Consider the following 12,315-nt stretch of genomic DNA (forward strand, 5'->3'; position numbering starts at 1 on the left):
TGGCCAGGTAATGTCAGAGCAATGACCCCACTTCTCTAGTACCAAAATCTGTCTTGGTTACCTTTCTAGTTACTGAGACAAAATACTCAACACCCAAACTTCAAGGAAGAAAGGTTTATTTTCATGCACATTTTTTAGAGGTTTCAGCCCGTAGTTGGCTGGCTCCAAGGCAGGTTGAAATGACAGAGTGGCATCGGAGGAAGAAAAAGTTCATGGTGTGGTAAGCAGAAGGCAGAAAAACAGCAAACAGCAAGCAACACAAGCAGCAACCAGTTACAGAAGGAGCCCAAGCAACCTTCCCTCTCTTGCTTTATATTTTATCTAGGCTGTAAACCTATTGATTGGTGCCATCCACACCTGGGGTGTGGCACCCTTAATCCCAGAATCACACATCCTACATTCTTAATCCACATTCACATATAGCCTTACACACACACACACAGCCTTAATCCACATTCACACATCCTAAACCAGCTACATTCAAAACTCCCCACCTATGACAACATGAGGGTTTAAGGCTCATCTAGATACAAGCTATAACACTGGGTCATATGGTGGGTATATATTCAGTTTTTGGAGGAAATTCCCCACTGATTTCCATAGTGGCTGAAATAATTTACATTCCCACCAACAGTGGAATAGTGAGAATGGACAGCCTTTTCCTATTTTTGATTTTAGATGAACTGATAACAGTTTTTCCACATTAAATAGAATGTTGGCTATGGTTTTATCATATATAGTCTTTACGCTGTTGAGGTATGATCCTTCTATACTTAATTTCTTCAGAGCTTTTAACATGAAGGGATTTTGAATTTTGTCAAAGGCTGTATACATCTTTATTTTCTGATTGGAGATCAAACAGGATGGTATGATCATCTCTGTGTGAATACCAGACTTCATTGTAGACAACTATGGAATTTGATATTATAAGAGATTGAGATAAATGTGTGTTGACTCCATAATGTCCTCTATGTATGTATATCTGTGTGTGTATATATTGTATATATATATGTGTGTGTGTGTATGTGTGTGATGTAGGATTAGAAAGCATTGTAAAGATGCTATAGTTTTCTCTGATGATAAAAATGTAATGACAAATGATATTCATTTCTCTCTGTAGCTAGTTAATATTTTAATTAAGTCTACTAATTATGTATAGATATATCTAGAAGTTAAACTTATTCAGGTTTCTATAGTCAAGAGATTTCCCATATAAATATTTAGCATAAGCCAATAACCTGCTATACCTAGGTTTTTAAGGCAGGGAGAGAATAAAGTCGAGAAGATAATTTGCTAAATAACTGAAAGTCATTTGAGCACAACCTTATCATTATAATGATCTGTTAAACTTTTAGTTTAATTACATTTCTAAAAACTCTCTAGGTAAGATAGCACTACTTACATGAGAATTTGATACTCCAAGGGAAGGAATACTAATGTCTTCATTAGCCATTGTTCTGGTATCTTCATTCCTTCAGTCTCCTCATGTAGCCTTTGGGAAATTTTTGCATACTGACCCCAGGGAATCAGTAAACACAAGGGTCTCAGGGGAATATGAACTTCAGTGGTGAGAACTAGTGCATATTCATATTCATAGTAGCAGGGGACTCTTTTTGGAAATAGTAATTTTGAAATAATTGAATAGCACCATAGTTGACACCATCATAGGTATTATGCATGGTCCTATACACTTTCTTCACAAAACAGTAAGTTCGATGTAAAATCACCAAAAGGAAAAAGTTATAATGTAGTAACATAAATTTCAGTGTAAGTTTTCCCAGATATAACTTGAGGTTCTTCTGACACTTTTATTATTTAAACAGATGTGTGAAACCATATATCGGAAGCCCAGTGGCCACAATCCTAAGACATTGTTTGATCAGTAATGATATTTCATGCTGACTGGTGTTGCAAATGAACACTGATAGACGATTGATGGTGCTGGCCTTTCTCTTTGACTGTGTGAATTGGGAGCTTGGCAGTTTGTCTTTAAAGGGGAAATCTGAATTATCTATTGAACATGTTACAAGACACTTTTCTTTGTATTCCCTTACCACTTAACATGTATGTATAAGTTGGTCAGTGTCTTGTACTTGACTAGGCATTCTAGTATGCATGTATCTCTGCAGCTGAGTTTTAGCTCCTTGAAGGCAAGGAACCACATTTTATAACCTTAGACATAGTTTATTACTCCTATATCATCTACCTTTTAGGGCAAAAATAATTTAGTAGTGCTTATAAGACTGGACATTTTGTCATACAAACATAAATTCAAGTCCTTTTTTTCTATAATTCACTAATATCATAACCTTAGGTAAGTCATAAGTATAAGTTTTTTAAAAAACCAAATGGGCGTAACACCTTATAAGATTTTTGAGAGGATATAAATGTCATATGTCACTTTACCATGGTGTCTGGAACACACAAAATACTCAATGAATTATTATCATAAAATGCAGTTCAGCATTGTTTGAATTAATTGATTCTCATGTCAAAATACAATTGGTAAATATATGGAATCAAAAAGTTCATTTGGACAAAAAAATGTTCATTTGGTCAGTTTTTCTAATCCCCCACTGATTTTCACTGACAGGAAGAAGAACGTATGAAATAATTTTGTGATTAACTTATTCAATTCCACTGATTATTTCTTTAGTCAAAGTCAAATATTAAATACTTTATTTCACAAAGAATAGGGAAAGGTCAGTTTAATAGGGAAGAAGTAATGTTTCTGGGTCAATTGTTTTCTACACTTAATATCTCTAAATATCAGTTATAAAGCAGGTTATATTTTGGGTAAAAATGATCACATAGTAAACATGAGTAAACAGAATTTTTAAAGGGTCTTCTCGATTCATCTTTTTAAGTCACTATTTAGAAAATATCTGAAACCTGAAATGGTATTCTATCTTGTTAAATTATAGTCCTTGCAGACAATCAGCTTTTAGACAAAATAGCGAAGGTATAATCATGGTTAGAATAGGTTTGGAGCAAGAAAACCATGGCAAACTCCTAAAATCTAACCAACATGATTGAGTTGGTAAATAAGTCAGTATAGTGGGAAGAACTAAATCAAGAATGAAGCAATATTGTTAACAACAATAATACAAGTCATGAATAGAATGACATGATGAGAGCTAGAGTAGAGTAGAGAGGTTCTTGTAGAGTCTGTATAATCTACTGAGCTGAAAATTTGGGAGGTAAAGTCTGTGGAAAACAATTGTGCGGAATGCTTGATGGTCTTTTCAGAGTTTTGCCTTGGGTTCTTCAAAAAACCAGATTCTACGACAAGTACTGCAAGAGAGTGACACAAGCAGACTGAAAGGGAAGATGCGCACATAAAGTGTATTAATGAGCAGGTTGCCACTTAATCCTCTGAAATATATCAAGGGGTGAAAGAACTAGTACATTCATACACTAACCCCTATAATTGATTAAAAATTACTTATTACATGCTAACCTGACACTTCTAATCTGCCTCCTATAGTGGTTAAGGTGCTTTTGTGAACAGAAATCCTCTTTGGCAGAAAAATATAAACGACTTCCATAGATCAACTTTAGGGTGGGCCAGGAGGACATGCATCGGGCACAAACAGTGTTCATGACAGCAGGAGATAGGACACAGCTCAGATTTTGGAATATTTACATAGACAGTACTATTTGAGCATTCCTAATAGGACATCAGAGAATTTCAGATTTTGGATTTTCAAATTAGGAATCCTCAATCAGTAGTTGCTGTTTAATTAAAGCCAAGATCTGTGTTTCAAACCTCATCACCCTTTTTCTTGACTTTTCAGCTGTGAAAGAAAGTTAACAATGAAGCTGGCAATTCTTTTGGTTCTTGTGGTCTGTTCTGTAGTCTGCACAAATTTGAAGATTGTGTCAAAGAGAAATTCTGGTAAGTTGCTGGAAACTTCTATTTTGGTCTAAAATTTGCAGTTTTTTAGCATTTAGGGGACATCTGTGCTTTCTGCTAGGAATATCTTTAAACAGAAGTACTTGTATTCCAGTTGTACTGGAAAGTAGCCAAATTAAAGTGAGGTTTTAGCCTATCACTGAAAAAGTGTTAGAGAACCAGTGGAATTTTGCTGAACTTCAATGAATATCATGTTCTCAGTGACAATGAAATGCTAAAGTCTTACTTAGAGGTGTTTATGTTTGCTAGTGAATAACACATGGGAGTAAACATTTATAAATGAGAAGACAGGAATGCTTTAAAGATACATATCCTTTGCCTCCTAATTGAGTGTGCAAGATTGTATTTTAAACAAATATTTTTATAAACATCAGTGAGTTTTAGTTCTTCATATTTGTGCCAAATCCCTAACAGGCAAAGTTTTTAAACCTTCATGTTTTAAATATTAGCTATTTTGCCTGAAGAGAAATTTCTTGAGAATAAATATCTATTCCTAGAACATGATAGTCTGGCAGGCTGCCATGTTCATATTAAGAAATTAGCTATAGATGGTAGATATCCCAATCAAAGCTTAACCATTATTTTATAACACTTGGAAATATATGTCTTTCAGTTTGATAATATATTCTAAGTATATTTACAAACCATACATTTGATTTTAAGAATTTATTTTCTGTCTATAGTCATTCCAGTAACACAGAGATAAATGTGTTATTATATGGAAACAAAAGATTATGGTGGGACATTCTACTGGGTTCTCATTCAGTTGTTTCTCGGAATTAAAATATATTTTCTCTACTCTCATTAAGTATAAAATCCAGGCAATAAAGTACATGCTTATTTTTCAAAGCAATAAATACAATGGTACCTTGGTATATGAACTTATTTTATTTTACGATTTTTGAGAAATATGGTGGTGTTTGTGTTTCTGTGGGGAAGATGGCCGTGGTCATGTTTGTTACCCAATGCAGAGTTTGTGAATGGAAGCAAAATTTTGCCAAATGCTTTTGTTTGTGAACCAAATAGTTTAAAAACAGAAGTATTTGTGAACCGAGGTATTACTATACTGGGTGGGGCTTGGAGTGTGGTGAATACTTGATTTTTGAAGTAGAAATACTTGTTAATTGAAATAGCTAACAAATACTGTTACCTTTCAATTGATGGTATATTAATAAGCCTATCACAAAAGTTGGTCACAAGACATAAAACAGAAGAACAATGCTAACATTCAAAGGATTCTGGAATGGTGAAGGTGTGACAATATAGTGACTATTTTTCCTCTTACAGATTTATGTATTTGAATCACTTTAACATAATTGACTCTCTTTCATCTGTATTTGTGTGTAAGATTTTACCTATTATCACTCGAACTTGACATATCACTCATAGCTCCTTATCCTTGCCTTACTTTTTAAGGCATATTTTCACTTTCTGTCTTAGTACAGGTTGATTGTTGCTAATAAAGCACTTACTAGCAAATGTAACCTATTGGACCAGAATCCATTTTCTTCCCTTGGTTATGTCATAATGTCCACGACAGAGTCTTAAAGGAAAAAAATGAATGAAGTGTTTCCAAGGTCATCTATATTATTATAGCTTAATTCAAGTAAAATCCTAACTAAAAACCAAACAAACAAACAAAAATCAAGATACTATCTATCTTTTCTTTCTTATACCTTGGTTTGCTTATTATATATGAGGAGAGAGAGAGAGGCTATATACACACATAAAGAATGTTGTTATTGATATACAGGTGTTGTTCAGAGATCATTTTTAAAATGTTTTGCCCCTTTAGATTTATTTGTTTTGTATGAGACTATTTGTGGCTTAATAGGGATCTTATTGTGTCCAAATGTAGTCAGCTTTATTGAAGAAACATAATACAAAATGATATTCCACTTAAACTTGAAGTACTGGAAAGGTTTATTTTCCCCATCCCCCATCTCTTTGTCTTCCTCTCCAGGACAATAGCAATTGTAATATTAGAACAAAACTTTTCCCACAGGTCTGGGCAGTGGAAATGATTTGAATGCACAGTTGGTCTTTTCTTTTTAAGTCTGTCTACTTCTGTTCATGGTGTATGTAGAATAGGAAGAAAGGACTAATAGGCTAGAGTTGGTTCATGCTTATCTGTGTGGTTTTAGTTTCTATGTTTGTTCATTATTTCACAATATAAGAAAATAGGTGTGGGAGCAGTAAAATACCTCCTAAGTTTCCCCTAGCTGAGGAAATTAGGGGTCCTTTGGAGCAGTTCTTTTCAGTCTTCCCTTCTGTTTGGCCACTCTTATCATAATCCTCTCCAGCCATCAACTTTTGTTAATGTTATTTTATGCAGAAAGAATTATTTGCACGCTATGTATAGTGGTTCTATTTGTGTTGCATTTTCTTTTGAAGAATATTTTAAACATACTTCAGCAAATCTGTATTGAGAAATTGTATTTCATGGGGTTTGCAAGTCCCCTTGACCTTCACTAATTAACGAGATCTGAGTTTGAGCTCACATAGTTTCTCTTCATGGAATCACCAGTGGAACTCAAAGCTTCTATTTTTTCCTTGCTCCCATCTCTGAAGTTGAAAAGTGAAAAATGATTGTCCTTCATTCATTAGCATTTATGAAAGTTTAGTCCCAGATGTGAAGCTAGTAAAATGATTTTTTGTGCAGTTCATTATAGACAGGGGTCCTTTCACTAAAATCCCTACAGATTCTGGAGCCAAAGGCTTCCCTTATGCACCAGAGGACTAAGGGATGAATCTTTCTTCTACACCTTTCAAACAAGGAAAAGAACTTAATAATAGATGCAGGTTCTTTTTTTTTTTCTTGTACTGGTTGTAGAACCCAAGGTGTCACACATGTGAGGCAAGTACTTTACCTACATCTCCAGCCCCACAATTTTCTTTTTAAAAGTGTACTATGGGTATATATTGAAGTCAACCTCCTAGTCTTGGGTGATATACAATTTTTACAAATGATAACACACACTGTTCCTATGTAATGCCCATTGACACTGGACAAATCTAACCATCAATCCTGCCTCAGGAAGTAGCAAAGATGTATCTGAAACTAAATCCAGGGCCTGGTTGCATTGGAACATGCAAAATTTAACAGCCTCTAGTTTTAAGGATTCTAGCTAACTGACCAAGTATGAGTTTATTTTCTTCTTTACAGAATAGTTATGAAGTCCATCAGTATTTATGTTCTCTAAATTTAGGACTAAATGGATAAGGTCATTTAGAAAGTCTGTTCTATTATAGATAGGTGTACACACTCACAACAGGGTTGTACATGCATGACTGTCCTATTGGGCAGTTTGTACCACCCAATGGGACTGTCCCATGCTGCCTGATGGGACAGTCATACATGTATACTGGTGATTCAAGCTGTCAGGAATGTGTTAAAGGTATCATCCTTTAAGGCAAGAAATTGACTAATATCTTGATAAAGGTGAATAACATTAATGTCCTTTTTTTCAGTAGAGACCACATGTACCTAAAAATAATTTTTAATAGGATGGCTGTGAGAAATTACTCTCCCTCAAGAAGAGGTCATTAAAGATCTTCTATTTGACTTTTTTTTTAAACCTGAAAATCTGTGTCCTCAGAGTATTATAGTTTATTATTCAGGGCATTAAACTTTCTCCCTAGTTTTGCTCTGACTTTTGCCACTGCTGTTGCTGCATGAAAATGTGAGATGTGTTACACAGTTGTTGAACTCACACAGTTTTTGTGTTTGAATTTCTATATCAGAGGAGAAGACATTAGTTTTATGAGTATTTTTAATTTTGAACACAATTTAGATTTTCTTGAAGTCAGTTCATTTGTAGGATGCCTATAGCAAACAATTTCTCAGTGATCTGCTATTGGGAGCAACATTGCAAATCTACCAAGATATCTGAATTAGCTAGAAAAATGTAGCTCCTCATCAGAAGGAGGATGTGAAGACCAGCTAAGACACAGTAGGTACTTAGAGATACGTTTTGCATTACTTACATAGAACTATTCAATTCCATGTAATGAGAGAATGGCTTTATTTGAGCCTTTGGCTTTTTGGTTCATAGAATTGTGGATTTTTCTGATTATTGATGAGTGGCTCATAGCATATTCTCAATAAAAATATACCAGCCTTAGAATTTCAAGTTTAATAACTAAGAAACCCCATAAAGACAGGAATGGAAGTTATGTGAGCTAGTGTTTCTGGCATAAGCTAGAGATAGTCTCTCAAACCACTTACAAGTATAAGCAATATAGCTTCCTTTGTGAAATAGTTTGTTATATAATTAAAGTGAAATATCCTGCTTTGAATTCTTCAAAAAGAGACAATAAGATGTTTTCTTTTAAAACACTGATTAGAAGTAATATTGCTCTAAAAATATTCATACTGTGTTTAGCTGTGGAGTGCAAGATGACTAGATTAGAAGTTAGAAGGTCAACAAGGAGTTATTGAAATTTCATCTACTACATTGATTCTAATTAGCTAAAACATGGAGAAAAATTTCTTCCCATGAATTGTTCTTTAATTGAAAGAGACAAACTGAGACTTTGTAGTTAGGTGCTTTTATCTTCTTAATTAGCATGATTTCTCTGGAGGAAACTTTGAAGGAGGGAATTGTGGTACCTCAAGAATTGGCTAGGTCACTGGAAGTATTGTAGGACAAAGTTGGTTGTCTAAGATGAAAGTTTAGAACAAGTAGGGAGTAGGCAGAACTGAGCCATATTAGAAAGAACTTGTAGCGGGAATTTACCTAAATAAAAGCACTTACTGATAAAGATGAAGGGCAAATAATTTTAGGACTCTTAGTCATTGGGATTTGTATAGCCAAAGGCATAGTTTACTGAATTCTTATGTTCCATTAGTCCTGGAGGGGAAGATCATGGTAAATAAATCAAAACTCATTTCAAAGGTACTTAATCTCATTGGGATAAGTGAACGGTTAATTATGATAACCTAATGGGGCACTAGATATCAAAATGCCTAGTGAAATGTGAATATAAAATAATGTTAAAAAACAATGCAATGATACTAAAATGTGCATTTACACTAATAAAAATAAAAGAATTTGAAGTGAAATTTTGCATTTATAATTATGTGGGTTTTTTTCTACAAATGTGCATAAAATTATGGTCAAAAATAAGAGATATAGTTATGGGAAGGAAATACTCTTACTTGGGAGGCTTCACATATGAAACAGTAGCACAAGAGGACTTACATGATTCACTCTTAAACTTGCATAGCACAGGGTGCAAAATCTAGGGGAGTCAGAGAAGGGAAGGGCCAATATGGACATTCCATAGAAGACAAGGAACTGGAAGCAAGCCTTGATAGCCAGGTAGATACAGAGTGGACTGGAATGAGTTAGGAAGATAATCAAGATAAAGGGAATAGTGTAAGTGGATAAGTAGAGATAGCATATGCTAAGTAAAATAAATCAGACATAGAAGGTTAAAGATCTATAGCTTCTCTTATATGAGAAATCCAAAGTATAAATAATTTAAAGAGAAAAATAAAAGATGATAAGAAACAGCGTGGTGGACCCTTCAGAGATGTGAAGGGGATCTAGTGGTACAGAGAGAGGGTCGGGTTGGAGGGAAAGACAAAATAAGAAGGCTTAAGGTGGGACTAATGAGCCTAAGGGTGAGGACTTCAGCCCAGTGGAGCTAAGGCTGCCCCCCCTGCCCCGCCTCCAAGCAACTAGCAGAGCCACACCACCCCAGAGCCCCACCCCACCCCTGTCTGTGGCCTCCTGGATGCATTGGTAACTGGTTCCACACTGCAGTCACAGGGGGTCATAAAGGCAATTGTCCTGAGTTCCAGAAGATAGAGCAGAACTGAACAGAAAGAGGGTCTCTCTCAGGCTCCTTGATGAAAACTTTTCCCGCTGGAAAAGTGAAGAGAATCTCTACAATAAAGGCACACTAGACCACTGTACTTGGTAAGTTGGAGGGATCAACACCTCCCATCAGAACCTGGACTATCTTAAGGCAAAGGGCACCTGGAACTTGCAGTAGAACCTTGCAGAGTTCAACCCTGCAGGAGGGCAGGGAGCTCAACTTGGGACTTGCAGCCAGAAATCAGCCTGAATCTCACGGGTCTGCTACTGGCTTGCTGAGTCTCATTGACTTATATCTGCACACTGCAGTCCATATTGTCTATTGTGACAGCAGAGACATACCCTGAAGGAGGCACTTCATTTTTATTCTTTGTTTTTCTCAAAATTATTATTTTTTTCTCTTATTTTTAATTTTTTCTACTCTTTTCAAAGTTTTCCTTTTTTTTCCTTTTTTTCTCTTTTTTCTTTTTCTTTTTTTTTCTTTCTCTCACTCTCTCACTCTCGCACATTGTTCTTCATTTCCCTTTTTGTTCCTGTTCTGGCCCTAATTCGGATTTCTTCTTTCTTTTTTTTTTCTTCTCTTCTCTTTTTCCTTCTCTCAATTGTCATTAGTTTTAAAGGAAATTAAATGCAGTTTCTAGCCTCCCTATTGCTGTTAGGTTGTTCTGTTTTCCTCTTTGTTCTTTCATTCTGTCTTGTCCTTATATCTTCAATAGTTCCCTGGAGTTTGCATGATCTTCCTCTGTTGTCTGGCCTCAATACTAATGTTTCCCTATCCTTCTACCTATCTATCCCTCCTTCCCCCACTCCTTGTAAGTCCCCATCCTAAAGGGTAAAGTTTCGATACTGAAGAGTTTATTCACAATAAACATATTTTATGCTGGTCCTCGATTTTGATTTAGTTCACACAGTTAAAGATGACAGATTAGTAACTACCACAAATTATTATTTTCTAAACTGTACTTGATACTATTGTGTTGCTGATTGTATCCCTTGGGCTAAGGTGTTGTGATTGATCTAATCAGTTCTCCTTCCTGGTATAATGAAAATGAGATAACTTCAGAGCCATTAGAGACTCAAAACCTAAAGAGCAGGTATATCTGGAAGACACCTTTGAGAAGCAATCATTCTGTAAGGGTTCTAAATACAAGCAACAAAGATACTTACAATAAACAATATCAAAGTATTAACCCAGGAGTTAAATCAAGGACAGTACCAACAACAAAAATAGAAATGAGAAGACATTTAAACAAGGCACTAACCCAGACTTCCAGCCCACCAAAGGCAAATTCTGGGGGAAATGAAGTGGAAAAGTCTGATAATCAACCACCTGGACACCCTGAACTGATAGCACAGGAAATAACAAAACAGATAAATGAGTCTCTAGAAAAATTCAAAACAGAAATAATCTCCCAGATAACTACAGAAATGGTGAGCAAAATGAAAGACGTGATTAGAGACTCTAGAATAGAAACAGATAAAAAAAATAGATGAGTTCAGGACCATGATGGAAACCATGAATGCCCAACATAGGAAAGAAATGGAATCCATGAAACAGATTCGAACAGATATCCAGGAGATTAAAAACTCTATTAAAAGCATGCACAGCAGACTGAGGCAATCTGAAGACAGAATATCAGATATAGAAGAAATGATGGCAGTCAGTGACCATGAAAAGAGAGATCTCTTAAAAATAGTAAGGGACCATGAGAAATCAATCTAACAACTCCTAGATGATGCAAAGAAGAATAATATAAGACTGATAGGAGGTCACAAAAAAGCAAGAGAAATTACAAATGCCATAAAAAACTGTGCACAGAATTGATGACAGAAAACTTCCCAAACAGACCAAAAGAATTTGACATACAGATAAGTGAGGCATATCGGACTCCAACTAGCCATGTTCAAAAAAAATCTACACCTAGATATTTAATAGTCAAGGTCCCAGAAATCCAACAGAAGAACAAAATACTACAAGCAGTTAGAGAAAAGAAACAAATAACATGCAAAGGAAAGCCCATCAGAATGACAGCAAACTTTTCAGCATAAATCCTCAAGTCAAGAAGAGCCTGGAATGAGGTATTTCAAGCCCTAAAAGAAAACCAGCTCCAACCTAGAGTGATGTATACTGCAAAACTATCTTTCAAATTTGATGGGGAAATAAGATACTTCCATGACAAAGAACACACAATTTTTTTATTCATTACATTTATTGGTACATTTTAAGTGTACAATATGATGGCATTCATCATTGGAAATTTGTACCTTTATATGATATCTCTTGGTTCTTATTTTTTTCCCTATTCCCCTGCCCTCCCTTAAACTCTTTGTAAATAGGGAGGTGTGGAGGGGTATATTACAATGTTTTGATAATACTTTCCTTAAGTTTGGTGACACGATTATGTTGGCTTCATAAAATGACTTAGAAAGTATTCTTACCACCCCTAATTTTTCTTTCTTTATAAAAATCTCTTCACTTTCCTTATTTCCTTTCTTCCTCCTCTCTCTTCTGTCCCTTTTCTTCCTTCCTTGATTTTATTTTATTTTTTTTGGTACTGGGGTTCAAATTTGGGT

At 35.2% G+C, this 12,315-nt stretch overlaps 1 long non-coding RNA gene across 1 annotated transcript in view; it reads left to right on the top strand.

The window, feature by feature from the left end:
* The window catches only part of LOC147822544 (uncharacterized), an 89,159-nt gene that overhangs the window by 67,829 nt on the left and 9,015 nt on the right, over window positions 1–12,315 (top strand). Inside the window, exon 2 of the long non-coding RNA XR_015445603.1 lies at window positions 3,798–3,898. This is a non-coding gene — a long non-coding RNA (uncharacterized LOC147822544). The remainder of the gene's footprint in view (window positions 1–3,797; window positions 3,899–12,315) is intronic.

The sequence above is a fragment of the Heterocephalus glaber genome, unplaced genomic scaffold, assembly GCF_053883595.1.
Source record: "Heterocephalus glaber isolate CG9 unplaced genomic scaffold, H.glaber_assembly_v1.0 deba00001613, whole genome shotgun sequence".
NCBI classification, from domain to species: Eukaryota; Metazoa; Chordata; class Mammalia; order Rodentia; family Bathyergidae; genus Heterocephalus; species Heterocephalus glaber.